Source organism: Corvus brachyrhynchos, unplaced genomic scaffold (assembly GCF_000691975.1).
Source record: "Corvus brachyrhynchos isolate BGI_N302 unplaced genomic scaffold, ASM69197v1 scaffold115, whole genome shotgun sequence".
NCBI classification, from domain to species: Eukaryota; Metazoa; Chordata; class Aves; order Passeriformes; family Corvidae; genus Corvus; species Corvus brachyrhynchos.
This window is the reverse complement of record NW_008239553.1, coordinates 12,022,663-12,039,567: the sequence shown is the minus strand read 5'-3', so window position 1 is coordinate 12,039,567 and position 16,905 is coordinate 12,022,663. Positions and strand designations below refer to the sequence as shown.

The 16,905-nt window shown below is 42.5% G+C and overlaps 1 protein-coding gene across 4 annotated transcripts in view; it reads left to right on the top strand.

Annotated features, from left to right (window-relative positions):
- The window catches only part of SUSD6 (sushi domain containing 6), a 91,934-nt gene that overhangs the window by 29,218 nt on the left and 45,811 nt on the right, over positions 1-16,905 (top strand). The gene's annotated exons all lie outside the window — the stretch shown is intronic.

Below are 16,905 nucleotides of genomic sequence, written 5' to 3'. Positions count from 1 at the left end.
GAACCCTGCCTGCTGGTTTTCTTTGTAAAGATAAGCACATGTCAGTATGGACATATTTACTAAGAAGGGTGTCAAGCAACAGAGAATGTGGTGGTAGATTTTAAGATTTCTAGAATAAGAAGGAGGATTCGCTGTTGATATCAAGGAAGCTGCCATGATTTAACAAGAAAAAATTGTCCATTGTTCAGTAAGGTATATGGTGATGAGATTGCTTAATGTGAAACAATTGTTAGCTTTGTCTTTCATTTTTGAGAGAATGCAGATAGCAAATGTGGAACAATTTGAAGTGTGTGTGTGTGGTTGAGTGTGCTCTCTGGTTAACATGATACTGAGAGGGAGGCACTAGCACAGGTCTTGTGACCAGTCTGTTGATACTTTATCTCTTGCTTTATTTTGGAAGGCCTATAGCAGTGACATGGGGTGATTCCCCTTTGGAGAAAACATGTGTCTCTAGAGGACAGATTTTGTCTTTCTGGTGAAGGAGACAGAAGTGAGGAGGTGCTTCCCTCAGGGCTCAAGGGGTTTGCCTCAGATAGTGCACTGAAGAAACCTGTAGTATGGAGCTGCCCTTCCTGTCTGTGTTCAGAAACCACTAGTCCTTTTCTGAAGACTTGTGTCTGGGTGCTCTTGGGCCTGTTTTCTTTGATGCTGTAAGTTACCTGTGATGTTTTGTGCACTCTGCTTAGCATGTGAGGCCTTGTAGTTCTTACGTTCAGTGAGACAAGGTAGTCTTGTAGGCAGCTTGTACAGCAAAATACTGTCACTGGCAGGTACTTCTCGACTTCGTGTGGCCTGTTGGCAGAGCCAGTCAACAGACTGAACTCTTTTAAGCATCTGCTTGTGAAGGAGACTGAAACCTAGAGTGCTTTGTCTAAGGGGGAAACAGTATGTTTGATGATGGTGGGATGAATGGTAAGAGTTATTCAGTTATGATAGATGGCTCTAAAATTTTAATGCTGCTCTTACTAGGAGACAAAACCACAAGAGGGAAACCTGCTGATAGCTGTGTTTGGGAACAGACTCAGGTTCCCTGAGAATCCCACTGGGCCCAGTTACAAGGATGCAATGAAGCAGTGTTTTCATCTTTGTCCATCTCAAAAGAGGAACAGCTGCTCTGGGGGTGATAAAATGCAAGGAAAGGCCAGATAAATTCTAAGACATTGAGAAGAGACAGATTTCTTTGTAATAGTCTCATGTGTATTTACAAGAGTTACTATAGCCTTTGAGGTGCTGCCACAATGTACACACTTTAAGCAAAAACAACAACAAAAAGTTGTTTAAACTGTGATGGACAAGACCAGTGTACAGAATGCTGGAGATGTTTTGTAGCAAACCTGTGTTCTCTGTCCCACTGCTCTCAGTTATTTGCCCCGCACTGCCATTGTAGCACCCCATGTTCCCTGCTGCAAGCATGCTTTGGCTTAGTATCAAGCTCTGAAAGGTGTGTTCAGCAGCAGCTCATGATCTCAGCCAAGGAGGGGGTGTATGCTTGTGTAGGTTCTGTCTCTTAAGGAGGCATGACTAAACTGGGAACGGTTAAAAAAAAATTACAAAATAAAACTCCCACAACCCCATTCCCATTTCTCCTCCACCACTCCCCCCGCAACAGCTCTCCCTACCACAAAACCTGCATGCTTTCTGAATGCTCATCTGGCATGGGAGAGGAGACAGTTTGCTCTTTTTCCTGGAGCAGGAGATTCCTGTGTTCCCATTTGTGGTTGTTTAGGGAAGCCTTTAGCAGGTATCTACAGGGTGGTGATAAGCCCTTGCATGACCGAACGTAGCCGTCACTGTCCGTGTGCAGCTTAGCCCTGCACTGAGCTCCGCAAAGCAGGGGCACTGCTCAGCCCTGCTGAGGGGGTGATGTGCCCGCACAAGCCTCCCTAGACTGCTGCTGCTGCTGCAGCCACACAGGACCTTGGCGAAATGCACAAAGTAACTGCCCTCAAAACCTTGCAAACTCATTCCTGTCTGCCCAGGGGCGATTTTTTTTCAGTCATGGGAAGTCCTGGAGACATTGCTAATGAGTTCAGCTGAGGAAATCACACAAGGAACTGTGGGAGAGGGAAGGTTCATGTGTGTGTGCAAAGCGTGAACTAGAACGTGTGCAAAGAGGGTAAGGAGGTGTGGTAGAAATCTTAAGAAGGAATGAAGGAAATGAAACAGAGGTGAGGCAGTGTTAAGACTTGAAAACGAAGGGAAAGAACTGGGAACTGATTTGGTAGCCATTGGGAAAGAAAGTCTTAGTTTTTAGTCCTTTCATAAATCTGATTTTATAAATCAGTAAGTATCAAGCTCATGTCAGTGACTGTTGCTACAAAAATATAAAGGGGGTTAAATAATTTACCAATGAGAATTTGAGGGAAAACTTGTTTTCAAGTAGTTTTGCTCTTTGATTCTTGCTACTGAGTCAAATTTTTGGCGTGTTTGGGACAGAAATAACTCGTGTATCTGAGTGCCCTTTTAATTTCCTTTTCAGTCTTCTGAACTGCAGTGAGTAATGAACTGTAGTGCACAAAGAAAGCATTAAGAACAGGCGTGGTGCAGATTTTATTGCATGTTTGCAGTAGACCAAAGAGCTCTGTATTTCTCTGGGTGTGATATAGCAAGAACCTGCTGTGAGAGTAAGATCTCTGGGACCAGTGATGGTTCAGATTAAAGAGGTGGTTTCTCTCCACATGATGGTAGCTTACGATATCCCTGTAGCAGTGGTCTTTTTTTTGCTCAGTGTTTATACAGCACCTAGCACAGCATGGTCTGATCTGTGGGCTCCAGTTCATGCTTTTCTTTGAGCTGCAAGTGCTAATGAGACAAGGAGTGCTTGTGAAGGGCTTTTTTGCCTAGTCACATACCTGTCTGAAGCAAAAGTTTATCCTTTGGCATGTGCCCCAGGTTTCCTGTCTGCATCTCTTCCCTTGCAGGGACTTCTGCAGAGAATCACAACAACTAACTGTTTTGTAGGAAAAAGGATGTTAAAAAGTGTATGCTAAAGAGAAGGGATGAGAAATGACGTTTCAGCCAAGAGGCTTTCATTGTATGAGGAGGAGGAGCATGCAGCAGAGGGGGAAGCAGCATGAGATCAGTGGGCTTTTTATTGCACAGCTTGAAAAGATCCCACAACTAAAATCTGATCTAACCTTTGCTTCCTGTGTGTCTTACAAGAAATGTTTCCCATGTAAGGCAAGGAAAGCCTGCTGTAAGGAAGCATGTGGCTGTCATTTTTTTCAGAAAATGTGTCTCAGCATTCAATTGTAGAAAAACAGACCAAAGAGACCTGTGGTAGCTGCAGCCTTTATTGCCCACGTTTGTGCTATTTAAAGACTAGTCTTCTCCAGCTTGATTCTGGAGAAGTAGCAGGCTTGCCTAAAGTCTACTGACTACTTGTAGATGAGGGGATTTAGCCAGGCATTACTAGGGATAGGCCTGACATTTCTCAAGTCAATATAATTGGATTATTCAGCTGATGGTAAGCCTACACCTTTCCAGCAGGTTTCTAGAGCTCTGGTTTGACTCTTGGTAAACAATTTATTACAGAAGTCACCTATGCAAAGCCACCTACACTTCAGGTGTGGTTTTAAAAAGAACTGTTGATTATATTAATCACCCCTCTGAAGTTCTTTATGACTTTCATTTCTGATGCCCTTTTCCCCCCTTATACTTTTTCTTGACTTAAAATAGTGGAGGAAAAAAAATTCTGTCTCGGAAATGGGGATTTAATAATGTCTCGGCTAAAGAAGCCAAGGATTCCTTTATGCATCTTGAAATGAAGGTGCTTGCAGACCTTGGGTTAATCTTAATATCTAAAAAATAGTTTCAGCTCTCAACTTGAGCTAATTTCATGAACCAGACTCTCCCAGCACTGATGACATTAGGGCAGTAATGATCATGTCCCCTGTTTCAGTCTCCTCCTCAGCTTTTTTTAAGCTTCTGGAAAGTTTGAGAGTCCCATTGTAGATTGTGCATCTTTCTTTTGTTGCAATGTCTTTCACATTACTATCACTGGTCTTAACTCAAACCCTTTGCATTTTGTGTGTAGTCCTGGGTGAACACTTGTAGAAGGGAACCGGGATCCCTCTGCATGTTCTCATCTCTTGATTGGTTTGCACATGGGCTCTGTAGCCTGTTCTCAGGAATGTGCAGTGGGTGTTGAGCATTACTGTGCTCTGAGGTGACATGGTTCCCACAGGGCCAGCTCTTTCCTCTTTCTGCGTTTCTTCATTCCCATCAGATCAGGAGTCCTTCCTGCAGTTAGGAAGTCAAGATTAGTTTCCCAGAAAAGAAAGCGAGCAAAATTTTTGGGTTGGGCATCTTGGAACCGTTGATATTGCAGACCATCACCTGCTCTGCATTTTTTCTTGCTGGTGGAAGTACTTGCAGTGTTTGCACGGAATAGTGTTCCCTTGATGATGGTGATGTTGAGGTTGTACTGCAAATTCTACAAGGCCTCCCTCCTGAGAGCCTTTGTCTTTGGGAAAGAGTAACCCTTTATGTCTTGACTTCTGAAACTTGCTCTTGGTCTAGTGACAAAACCCAACAGGTTTTTTTGTCAGAAATAAAAATTTATCAGTGGGACTGCTTCTTCAAAGAACTTAAACTCCTGCCCAATTACACTTGTTTCATAGCAAATGTAGCCTAAATATAATTCGCTTTTTCAGATTTGATTTGTCTGCAAGGAGCTTGTGAAGACTGCTGATACCTTTGATGTAAATAAAGCATGGCTATTCTTGGCAGAGGTGATGAAACTTAGCCTTGGGCCCTCAGAAGTACATTGTTGAGTTCTGTCCTTACCAGCATGTGTTCCTACCTTTCTAAAGGGCTCACAGTAGCATTTCACTGGGATTTCTTTTCATTTGCAAGGGTGGTGTGGAGCAGCCTTTGCAGTGATTTCCAGCAGCTGTACTCAAGCACTTCTGAGGAGCAGGATTTGGAGTAAGAGGCTGTGGCAGTGTTGCTAGAGACCAGGGAAGGGTATGTGAGTGTTGGAGAAAAGGCTTCTGATAGCTATTGTGCTCTGTAGTATGCTGTAAGAAGGGTGGTTTCCTCAAAATGTGCCTTGTAGTGTCCTGTGGAGCCTTAGTGGAGCTATTTATTTTCCACAATGCAGGCTTGTCTTTGTCCTCCCCCCCACTTCCCTCTGCGTGTAAAAGAGTGATTCTGCTTCATGAGGAGTGCAGATCCTGAAGTGCAAAAGGAGACAATGGAGATCGACTGTTGTCCAGAGCCAAGTGTTGCTTACACCTGTTAAATGCATTGTCCGGCTTATCCAGAAAAGCAGCTCTAGGTGAGTTAGAATGTGTATAAAAGCATGCAGAGAGTAGTCTTTTCAACAAATGAAGCTTGCAAGTGGCTTTTCAAAAGATATCGATGGAAGTCCAGATAGCTGCAAGTAACAGACCACCAGCTCCTCTGGATACAGCTGCTGAGACATTCACAACATCAAGTCACCCCAAGTCACAGTCTCTCTGAACCTTATAGGTGGAGGTACAGATGACATTTGATGTTTTGTTGGGGTTTTTTTACAGTTGTTTCTCTGCATTTAGTGAAGAGAAGCGAGGTTATTAAAAAAACACCAGCTCCCTCCCCCCCCCATTCTTGGTCAATTCTTCTGCAGGGACCCTTTCTGAAAGCTCTGTGTAATGTATTTTTTTCTTATGGTTAAGAATGAGAAGCTCAGTTAACCTCTGCATGTGAGACCATTACCAGTGTGATGTTGATGTTTAGACCTTTCTGCAAGATTGAGGGATTTTTATTTGTAAAGCATTTACATAATTTAAATTTACATAATTTAAATTATGTATGTAAATACATACATAATTTAAATGGTTGCTCCGTTTTTTTTTTTAAATTGTTGCGCCAGTGTCATTACTTTCCTGTTACTCTTTCTTGTCTGTTCAAGCGATGCTAGGAAATCATTGAGCAGGTTTCTGATCCTGATGTCAAGCTGTTTGCATTCCTCTACATACATGTGGCATTTGTAGAAACTAACACTTATCTCCGTATGGGTTTTATTTAGAATGTTTGGCTTTAGAGGAAAAGGAAATTGGTAACACTGAAAGATGGTGTAAATGGATTTAACCAGTTGTTTTGCAGCAAATCCTTAAACTGCAGAGGCAAAAGGAAAACAGCTTTGGTGATGACAGCTTCTGACTCTCAAAAGACTAAATTGCGTACCAGATTTACAAAATGGGGAAAACAAATCCAATCTTAAGGGTACAGTATAAAAGGGTGCATACCCTTGAGAAACTCACTTCAAAATAGGTTAAATGAACATGAAAATCCTCTGCTGTTGAAAGTCATTTTAAATCACCTTCTCACTCTTTGGTGGGTCTTGCATATTAATTTTGTTGTGCTGTAAGCTCTCATGGCTGATCTCTTTATGCTGCTGCTTGGAGCACTGTGTTACAGGTAAAAACATGAAGAGGAGGACTTTTAAACAAGCTTGCTTTATACTAATTTTAATAACCTTTATTTAATCAATTCAGTCTGAGGGAAGCTTGTTTCCAGAGACAGGAAATTGCTTGAGGATTACTGGCTGTTGCAGGACCTTCATATTTATTTCAAAAATGTCGGGGAAAAAAAAATAATAGAATCAGTCTTCCTTTAAAGGCAGTTGAAACTGGAGTTGCTGTGCTTTTCCCATGAGGCTGAGTAGAGGTCACTGGGAATTCTGTGCTGGAGTGGTTTTTCTTGACAAATAGTTTCATGACTTCAGTGTACTCATGCAGGGTGCTTCGAGACACCTTAAAACCCCAAGCAAAGCAGGGAGTGATGTGTTTCTCAAGTGGATGTACTGTTCACTTAGCTGCTAGTGACTTGACATACTTATTCCTTACCTTCAAGATAGAAGAGAGTTAAATATGCCTGTCCTAAAATGCACTTTTTAGAGGGAATGGGGAAGGATCTTCCACTTTCCGGCTCTGTGTGTGCAAGAGGAGCAAGGCGTAGAGGTGTCTGGGACAGCATGTGTGGTATTTTTCATGATCATGTGCCCAGCCTATTGATATTTGAATATGCTGGACAGTTGAAAAAAATGCAGAAATCCAGTGAAGACTCTATCATCTGTCTTCTTGTTTGTGTTTCATGGATGCTTGCCTGGTAGCTGGCCCATTCGGGGGTGGAGGACTATGACTGGAGCCAGGAGGGAGGCAGCACCTGGGAGTGGTGTGCTTGGCTGAGGGACAGCAGGCAGGGAGGCAACTACCCAGGTCACTAGCAGGATGCTTTACCTCTACGTTCTGGTCCCAGTGGTGAAGAGGCATTGCCTTTGGCTTTATCCAGGGTTTGTCTTTGCACATTTTGAGTGTCAGGGGGAATCTGATCTTTGGAAGGGTTTTCTTTAGAGTTTTGAAGCTGACTGGATAAAGCCTAGCTGTGCTTTTGCAGTCCTAGGTGGTCTAGCAAAACAGCCAAAGTGTGAGGTAGAAGATTAAGTAACCTGTATGCTCTGACTCCTGGGCGTATCTCCTTCTGACCTAGCATGGCCATGTGTGTGATTCTTGCCTGTGCGCAGCACCACTTTGTAGCCTTTCTCACTCTTGCACAAAACTCTAAGGTTTACTGCTGAGCTTTTTGCTGACTCTTGCTGTTCTGCTTTGTATAACTTTTTCCCCCTTTCTTTTTTTTTTTTTTTTTTTTATTTCATTTGACTTTCTCTAACTAAGCAAGCCTGCATTACCTTTGGCTAATTTGGAGCACTCTGACTCAGCTTTCTGGCTTTTAATCTGCATGGAAACCACGATGCTGAAACCGTGATTTAGGGGAATGATTTAGATATAGAGCATCTTTATGCATAGTAAATGATTTTTTCCACAATTCAATGTGGATTGAAAATGGAGATGGTTTTAGGACCAAGAAGCCTGTACAACTTCTTGGCCCAGCATATTAGGCCGCTTGCTCGAGTCAGAGAGTGGTTTCACACACTTCAGGCCTTGGCAGCAAATCTGAGGTGGGAGCGTTTCCCCATCTGCTGCTTCCACTGGCCCCAGAGCTGTCCTGGTGCAAGGGCCCAGTTTCCCCAAGAAGGTCCTGAAAGTTTGTTGTTGTTGTGGAGGGGATGGTTGGGTGCGAGGTGGGTGTGGGAGCAGCAGCGTAGCGGTGTCTGGTCACCCAGGGGCAGGGAGATATCCTTCAGCCAAGGTAGCCTGAAAGTGCTTGGATGGTGGAGGGACGGGCCTCAACCCCAGCTGGCTCTGCAAAAGGGAGATGCTGCTTTACTGCAGGTCAGTAGAAGCTGAGGAACCATTGCTGCTGTATAAACAAGGTGCTGAGAGCTGCTAAATAAGCAGTTACCGTCAGGCAGTGCTCCTTGGCTGCCTCAACATCCTTTGCTTAACATTTTGTTGGAGTTTGTTTGGTAACAACTAGACAAAGGCCTCTCCTTGGGGAGTGGAGGAGTGGGGATCCCTTTGACACTTGCAGGGTGGTGCAGAAGACTGGTTGTGCTCCCTCTCCTGCTGCAAATCAGAGCACCCTGTGTCCCCCCTCTGGGCTACCCCAGTTCCAGCTAACAGTGATTTATTTTTTAAAGTATTTTTGTCCTCTAATAGCCATGCTTTGTAAAGTCTAAATGTCACTGAGTCAGGTGAGGGAGAAGTTGAAGCTTCAAACTGACCTTCTATTGAGATACAACAAACAGGTTTTATTCTGCAAACTCTTACTTCTCTACACTTCTTTCTGGCATGCTTCTCTCCCACCCCAATAATGGTGGAAATCTTTAACACAAAATCTAAATCTTTAACACACAGTCTTTGAATGATGGTTGTAGGTCTCAGATGATGGTTTGCTACTCTGCTGGTAAGGGATCTATCCTGAGGATTCTGCTTGGGGAACTTGGCATTCTCATGGTGTGTGTGTGTCACCTTGTGACATGTAATGAGCCACTATCGTTCTTGGAGTGTCTCTCTGGCTTGATTCTTCTAGCTTGTGCTGCTCAAATCAGAATGCAATTGCAACTGATCCCTTGTAAGAAAATCAAATTAAGCATAGCCTGTTGAGGGAAACCAGTTAGAGGAAAAAAGGTAGTGAGGGTCTTGTGCATAGCATTGTGTCTTCTCTGCGAGTAATTCTGGTAATTGTGAGAGTGATTTAAAAGAAAGCAAGCTGTTTGGGCTCCTGTTCCCCACCCCTGCTTCTCCTGGCCCTGTTGACTTCTAAAATTAATTTATTTCACTTTGCCTGAAGTCTGAAATCCTCAGGTTGAGCATTGGGGTGGAGGCTGGTGTGCCTGCTGCTGGTGAGGGTGCCCCACTGGGGAACCTGCCGGGGACACCGGCAGCCGCCCTCAACCGCAACTCCGCGGGAGCAGGTCTGTGTGCAGGCAGTGTGCTAATTGTCCTGTGGTCTTAATTGTGAGGGTGTTGAATGGGGATACAACATGTTTCCTTCTTTCATTGCACACTGGCAAGAGTGATATGGCTCTGTGGAATAAAATGTGCCCAATGCCACTAGGATGGGTGTCTGTCACAGTGAGTGTTTGTGGTAATACATGTGCGTCTGTGCTGTTAGCACAGTGCATCCTAAGGAGGAAAAGCAGTAAGAAACATCTAGCAACTTTGCAGCTACTAAAAAACAAAAGTAAAGGGAAATAGTGGGCTAATGGACACAAAACTGAGCCATAGTGCTGAGACCTTTTGAAGGCCTGCCTTATTGAGATCTATTGAAGTCATTCTCTGCTGTGTTAGAATCCCAAATGCAGTCTTAAGGCCAAAACCAGAATTTAAAACTGTGCTTTTTAACTTTCTCGGTTTGGTCGATTATCTATCTTGTTGGAAGATTAAATTTTCAGAGGACTTAAGGGACAGTCTGATTTATCAGAGTTTTTATGTGTGTGTGTTTATCTTTGAAAAGACCTATGTGCTGACGGGCATTCAAACATTAAGGATTTGTTAGCCTGGAATGTTCTGATATTACAAAACATCTCTTGCTGAGAACTTTCTATATGAGGTAGGATACAAATAACAAGCACTGTATAACATTTGTCATCATTCCTTGAAAGTGTATAGTGGATATTTTTATATCTGGGAAATGTAATCATTTTAAACTTGAGTTGTGTCTCACAGCTGTGCTTTTAGGAGTAAATGTAAGCGTTTCTCCATCTCCTAATATCGTTCCTTGCTTAAATGTCAGACTGCTGAAGTTTAGATTTTGAGGGCTTTGATAGGAAAAAGACTTCTAAATGGATGTCCTCTCAAGTAGCTGAGCAGCCTGCTGGTATTGCAGCTGCATGTATAGATGGAGACTGATGCTTTTAGCCACATTAGTTGAAATGAAAGCACAAGAAATGGTAAGGATAGGGAAAAGCACGTTCTAGTAGTGAGGGATTATAAAATAAGCCGTTACTGTACATAGGCTTTGCGGTTCATTCTCTGAAACAGATTAACACAGCTGCATAAATGAGAATAGCATCCTGGATATACGAGTGACCTTACCCAATCCAGTGTTTCTTTGTCAACCCTGTTACTGAAAGTAACATTTCAAGCTTGGATGTGGTTACAAGAGGTTCTGCCTTTGCACGGCTTTTCTTTATTCTCCTTCCCTGAAGCCATTCCAGTTTACTGTGAGTTTTTTTCTTTTTTAGGACTTATTATTTTTGGAAGGCATTCTGGAACATTTTGTGCATATGGTCCTCTGTAAATGTGCTGTTGTACTGATTAAAGCTGAAAGTATGAAACCTAGCCTTTCTGATGCAGTGTGCCAGGGGGAAAATGCTGAAACAATAGTTGCTAAAGGGAATACTTTTCCAAATAAAGACTTTTTTAAAAAACCCACAACAAAAATTCACCCGAAAACAAAACTGGGAAAGATTGTGAGAGATGTATTCTCCACAGTCCCCCAGTCTCTAGTTCCTCCCATAGATTTCATAGATGACAGTATGTTTAAAAAAAAAAATCCTTTAAAGCAGATCTAGCACTTTTTAAAAAAATAGCTGTTTGCTTTTAATTCACTGGTGACATGATCCCACTGCTATAAGCATTTTTGTAATAGTGCAGAAATCTGCAGTGCATTGGAGTTGTGTGCATTAACCTAACTCTTCCCACTGCTCCTCCACAGCTCTGTTTTTCTTCTTACTGGTTCCTGGAAGTTCACAGCCTGCCTGTAACTAGCTTCTCCTTCCTTATTTGGAAGGACAGTTGGATTTTGATCTCTTATCTTCCTCTTCCCAAGTAAAACAGAAAAAATTCCAGTGAAATTCTGTGACTCTAAAGGAAACATCTTAAAATCTGGGGAGCTAATGATATTTAGGGCTTTCTCTTGGGCTTACCAAAAGAAGGCAAATTGGATTTTTATCTTTTTTTAAGTAATAAAATTCAAATCTTCTGTGAATGTGTCAGACCTGGCATGACAAGCACAGTATGTGGAAATGGAGAAGGATAATCACAAGATTGAGACTGTTACTAATGGTTTGTCTCTGATTCTGGTTCTAAAAGTTATGAGTGCTATTTGCAAGAATGAAAACTGAGCCCTGCTTTGCAGTTGTAAATCCACAGCTGACTTGAGCGTTTCCATCATGCATGGACAGTGGAAGATACTGAATACCAGTCCTTCTCCCCTTGGCAAACTGGCACACCTTGAAAAGCCTGTTCCTTCCTTGTTACTTACCTTTAAAAGGAATGTTGGAATTGAAGCTTGTTTGGTCCACTGAGGAATATCTTTGAGTCTGCTGTCCATTTCTCTGGGCTGCAGAAGGGGAGGAAGCTTGTATACAAAGGCTTGCACCCAACTGCCAGCACGGAAGTGGAATAGCTGGAGGAAGTGCTCCCTGCAGTCAGCCCACAGAAAAATATGCTCAGCTAACCTAAGGATGACTTTTAGAGGAGCATCAAGTGAGATGAGGAGGCAAGCAAGGGAGGGGTGCAAAAGCATGATCTAGATACCAAAAAGACTTTAGACTGTGATAGAAAGGATAGAGAGGAGGAAGCTGGGGAGTAAGCTGTGCAAATTGGTGAATCTTGAAGGTTATTCACCTGAGTTAGGAATATTGGTGTGACTTTACCAGTTGTAAGGTACTAGTTGTCCAGTAGTGAAAAGTCCAGTTCCCTGGCTTAAAGCTTGGGTGTGCCTTAGTGAGTCTGTGGAGAGTTAGGCACATGCCATTTATCATAGATTAAAATGGAATTTCAGAGTTTAACCTGTCCAGCACGCTTCTTTCTGAGTGAACTCTAATGCTCCCTCTTGAAAATGGAAGTTGTGGATCACCAAAAATTGTTGGTTTAGCTTGTTGGGATTTTCTTTTTTTAAATTTAAAATTTTAAAATTTAAAAGAAGTGTTCTAGAATCCTTCATGGGAGGGAGTAGGTAAAAGCTAAACCAAAACAATTATATGAAAGAAACACCTGAATTTGAAGGTCATAGGCCAAACCCTTGGCACAGCTGGGGAACGAGGAAGGAAATCCAACCATTTGGATTCCACTTCAGCAATGGGGTCGTTTGCAGGAGGGTGTGTGCTGATTCCAATGTCCAGAATAAGCAGCTTGGTCTTTCCTAGTAATTCTTCTTTGTAGCAGGGAGTATGTGCAATTTGGCCGTCTGCTTTGTGCTGTGACTGTGCTGTGCAGAAATCTGCCTTTTTATAATTCAAATGTGAAGGTGTAAAATGAAGCTACCAAACACATTGTCTGGTTACTGGGCAGGAGATGGGGAGTGTTAAATGTTGTTTGGCTTTTCATATTTCCTCTTTTCCTCTTCCATCTCTTCCCATTATCGTGAATAATTGAGAGTTGGCTGTGCTGAAAAGTCAGCTGATTAAGATTTTTCTGAACTGCCTGCAGGTAACTTCAAAGGCTTTGGTTTTTTCCTTTGTGCCTAGTTTAAACTGAACAGTGTGACGGAATTGTGATGCTATCTCTAAATGTTAAAAATACAATTCTGTTTTTAAAAGCTTTCAACTAAACTGGTTTAACCACAGAAAATAAGTGGAATGAAGGATTTCTTCCCTCTGCTGTCACTTGGACTTGATTTTTCTGGTTTTTTTTTTTAATTTAGCAGCCAAGAGGATGATTTTTTGCTTTAAAGCTTAACTGCTCTTTGAAAGCAGACAAAATAAGGATACAACAAAACCAGCAACTCAGGGTGAAGGTTAAATCCTCTGAACCACACTGCTTACATTAGATTCCTCTTGCAGCGTGACCATGAGGCAAGAACAATGCTTGTGCTTAGCTTTTCAAAAGCTATGCTGTGCACACCCATCACTCATGCCACTGCTAAGATATTTGCTGTGTGCATTCAAGAGTTAGCAAACACTGTCTGAGTATTATTCTGTGAGGGGGAAACCATGTGGATAAAATAGAGATTTCTGATGTGCATGAGGATAGCCAATGTTCTTTTGGTAAGTTTCAAGTATGGTATTTAAAAGCAAGCCGGTAGCATTCCAAACATTCTCAACACTTCCCTAAATAAACTTTGAAGAATTCAGGTTGAGGACCTGTTTTCCAGCAACAGTGACACAGGACATAACTGTGCCAGGAATTTTGAGCAACTAGAGAGCTTCAGACTGTCCAGTCTCTAGCTGTCTAGAGCATGTCCTGAGCATGTGGCCTTCCAAAGAACTCGCTCTTCCATGTGGACCTAGGAGTCCTTCTCTGACAAAGTAAGAAAAATAAGAAAACTGAGTCATAATCCTGTGAAAATTTACACATGCTTATAAAGGGATATTGGATCAAGGAATATGATTTTGCAGCTTCTGAAGGTCTGGAAGAAAAATGGCAAAGGTCCCCAAAGAGCTTATCTTAAAGAGAGCTCCTGCCATATATGAGTGTGTCATCTTTGGAAAGGGCTGATTGTGGTTTAGGAGCAAGCAGGAAGTCTGGCCTGCGTGGTTTCAGTGGAAGCTGATGCCTGCTTGAGGACTTTATGTAGAAGCAAACTACTGCTCCTTGTGCAAACAGGGCTGGCCATGCAATAAGGGGGACTCTTGCTGGAGCATCACTGGGAAGCTTGCTTGATGCCAAGACTTGAAGAAAGATCTGGAGATGTCTGTAAGCTGGGAACAATGGGTACTTTTTTACTTGTTTGTAGCATTCCCTAAGAGGGTGTGTGGCTATTGACTTTGTGGATATAGAGGATGGTTTATTGTCTTATCCATATTTAGTAGGTGTTTTTCAAGGTTCACATTAAAAAGAAAGCAAAAAGCCCTTCACCTTTATTGACTGATATACTTTTAACAGAGAAAAATCTCCACTCCTTAATGTATTTATGGGCACTCTTGGCTGTACTAAGTATTATCTTTGAAAACGTCTTTGTTTAAACTTAATCCTTACATAACCCTTCAGTCTAGGCTGTGGCATGTGAAATGGGTCTGAAATGTCCTTGCTCTGCATACTTGTGCTACTGTCAGCTTCTGCCTCATTGTTCCTAGTATCCATTAAAGAAACCAGCCCATTCCTTAGTGCTTTGTGTACACTTTGATTCTCCCAAACCCCTGAATTGTTAAGCTGTGCCCCTGAGAGTATGTCTCTGACAAATGTGTGTGATCTACACTGCACTCCATCTAACTTCAGGCAGTGGAGGCCTGAAGAGGTGTTATGAAAGCTGCTTCCCCCTAAGCTGTAGGTTTAAGGAGTGTGCTAAAACAACAGTCAATTTTCAGAGAATTGAATGTCTGCCTAAATAGCCTCCAAATCAGCTCTCTTCTGGGAAAAAGGGATAGTTTCTTATCTAGTCAGAATCTCTCTCTTCTTCTGATTTCGCCAGGGAACAGTCAAGGCTAGGAACAAGTTTTGCAACTTGGCTGAAGCCCAAACGGAGGATCCTTGCAAGCCGTACCTGTACCCCGTGTCTTCTAATAATCCTGAGGGGTTTATCTATGCTGTTGCCCGCTGAATGGGCTGGCTACCCTTGTGTCTCCTTCAAATTCACTGAATTAAATCAGCTTAGTGGGATGTTACTGAAGGCATAGCAGCATCAATTTACAGCATTCCTGGTGTGGCAGCCCCTGGCCTGTGAGAGACAGGATGCCTGGCAACCTGGGATTCAAGTGGCTTGGTAGCTGAAAAGAGATGTGGAAACCATACCCGATTTTAGAAGAAAGGAGAGAAACAGTGCTGTGCTTTGGAGCAATCTGTTAGTGAATCAAGAATAAGCAATAATTCATTCCCCCAGAAGATACTCTTGTTTTAGGTATTTCTAACTTGTTTGCTGTTCAGAGACCAGAACTGGACTGCTGACTTCTAGGTGCAGTCTTTGGGGGAGGAAGATGCCTCTGGGGAAGGGGAGCACACCTCAGGCAGCTCAGCAAATTTTGTGGTAATTGCATGCCCTCTTCCTACCTCTCCTGGCTGCTGTTATGTCGCCTGACATGCATTGTTCCAAGGGCAGAGAGGGCCACCTTTAAAAGATACCTTGGCAATACTTTAAGAGGTTGTTATACTAATGAGGCTCCATTAAATTGGAATAGGAAGGACAGACCTTTCTTGATCTAATCAGAAGGGCATTTGTTGAAGATGGTGTATTGCTTTGTCAGAGCTGTAATTCTGTGTAGAGCAGTGACTTTTGGAGAAGAGCAGCCCTCTTCTGGCCTGGAGTTTAGGCCAGAGGCTGGCCTCTTCCGACTGAATATGCACTTAGATGCCATGCAGGACGTCTGACTTGAGAGGAGGGGGCAGATGTACAGATTAACTGGCTTGGTGTTCTTCACATGGAGTGTTTTTTTCATTCCATGGTCTAATTGTTGCTGAAGGAATTCTAGCAGGTAAGTGAAAGTATCCTTATTCTGTTCTACATGGTGGGAGTTTGGTGAACAAAGCATTGGCTCCTTATCCGTGGAATACATGAGAAATCTATAGGCTGTGCTATAGGCATAGTGGGATAGATTCTCTCCTCTCCCTCCCCCTCCAAATGAAGCAAGAAACAAAAGGGGTAGACAGAGTTTATTGTAGCAGCAGCTCCAGACTTGCCGCATGACACTTTAAATGTCATCTTGAAATGACATTTTGAGGCAGAGTGTATGCAGACAAAGAATTTTTCTAAAAAGAGACTAAAAAGAAAGATCCAAATTTTAAAGATAGCTCTTTAAAAGTGAAGTAAATATGAGCATAGCAGTGACATGGAGCTAAGGAAAAACCCTCTTTTCACTAGGATGGCTACCAGGTTTATTGACAAACACACATATTCCCTCCCATAATGCATCTACTGTTTTGCCTGAGTAATTGGAAATGTGAGTTGTGGCTGTTTAAATCGTGTGTTTCTCTAGACAGTGCGGGTGTATTGCTTTCATCTCAGAACTACTTAAGGATCTGAAGGTTCTGCCTTCCCCAGTAGTAGGAGTACTAAGCCAGGCGTCCTGTTTGTCCTCACAGGGTACAAATACAATATCTGCCTCTGCACTTCTCAGATCTCTTTGAGATTATCCAGCAGTTTCGAATTTCCTTGGGAAACCTGGCCTAACCCTAATCCCCCTTCAGTCTGAATATTCATTTAACTGAAGAATCTGTGGCTGGATGGGGTTTTCCTCAAAATTAAAAGTATTCCTGTTGTCAGGTGTAAAAAAACATTAATTTCGGCAAATTTGTTTTCATTTGAGAGCTTCAGATGTGTAATGAATAGCAGGATACAAGTATTGAAATGTGTTTCCATATGGGGTTTTTTTGGTTGTTTTTATTTTATTGGTTGATTTGTTTTTTCCAGGGTGTTTTTTGGTTGGTTGGTTTTTTGTTTGTCAGTGTGTTTACTGTTGGAGTCCTTGCGGGTTAAAACCTGTAGGCTGGTGAAATATGTGTTCTGCTGGGTCTTCATTAAAAGTAAGGGTTCAGCTTTGTGCTTTCTCTGTTTTCCAGCTGTGCTTTGCGTGTTTTGTGTACAAGGCTGTTTTTGCTGTGACAGTGCCTTGTAGGCTGTGGGTGAATCACTCAGTCCTCAGGTATGAGTAGTGTCACATCCTGCAATTTTAATTGCTGTGCTCTGTACTGTCAG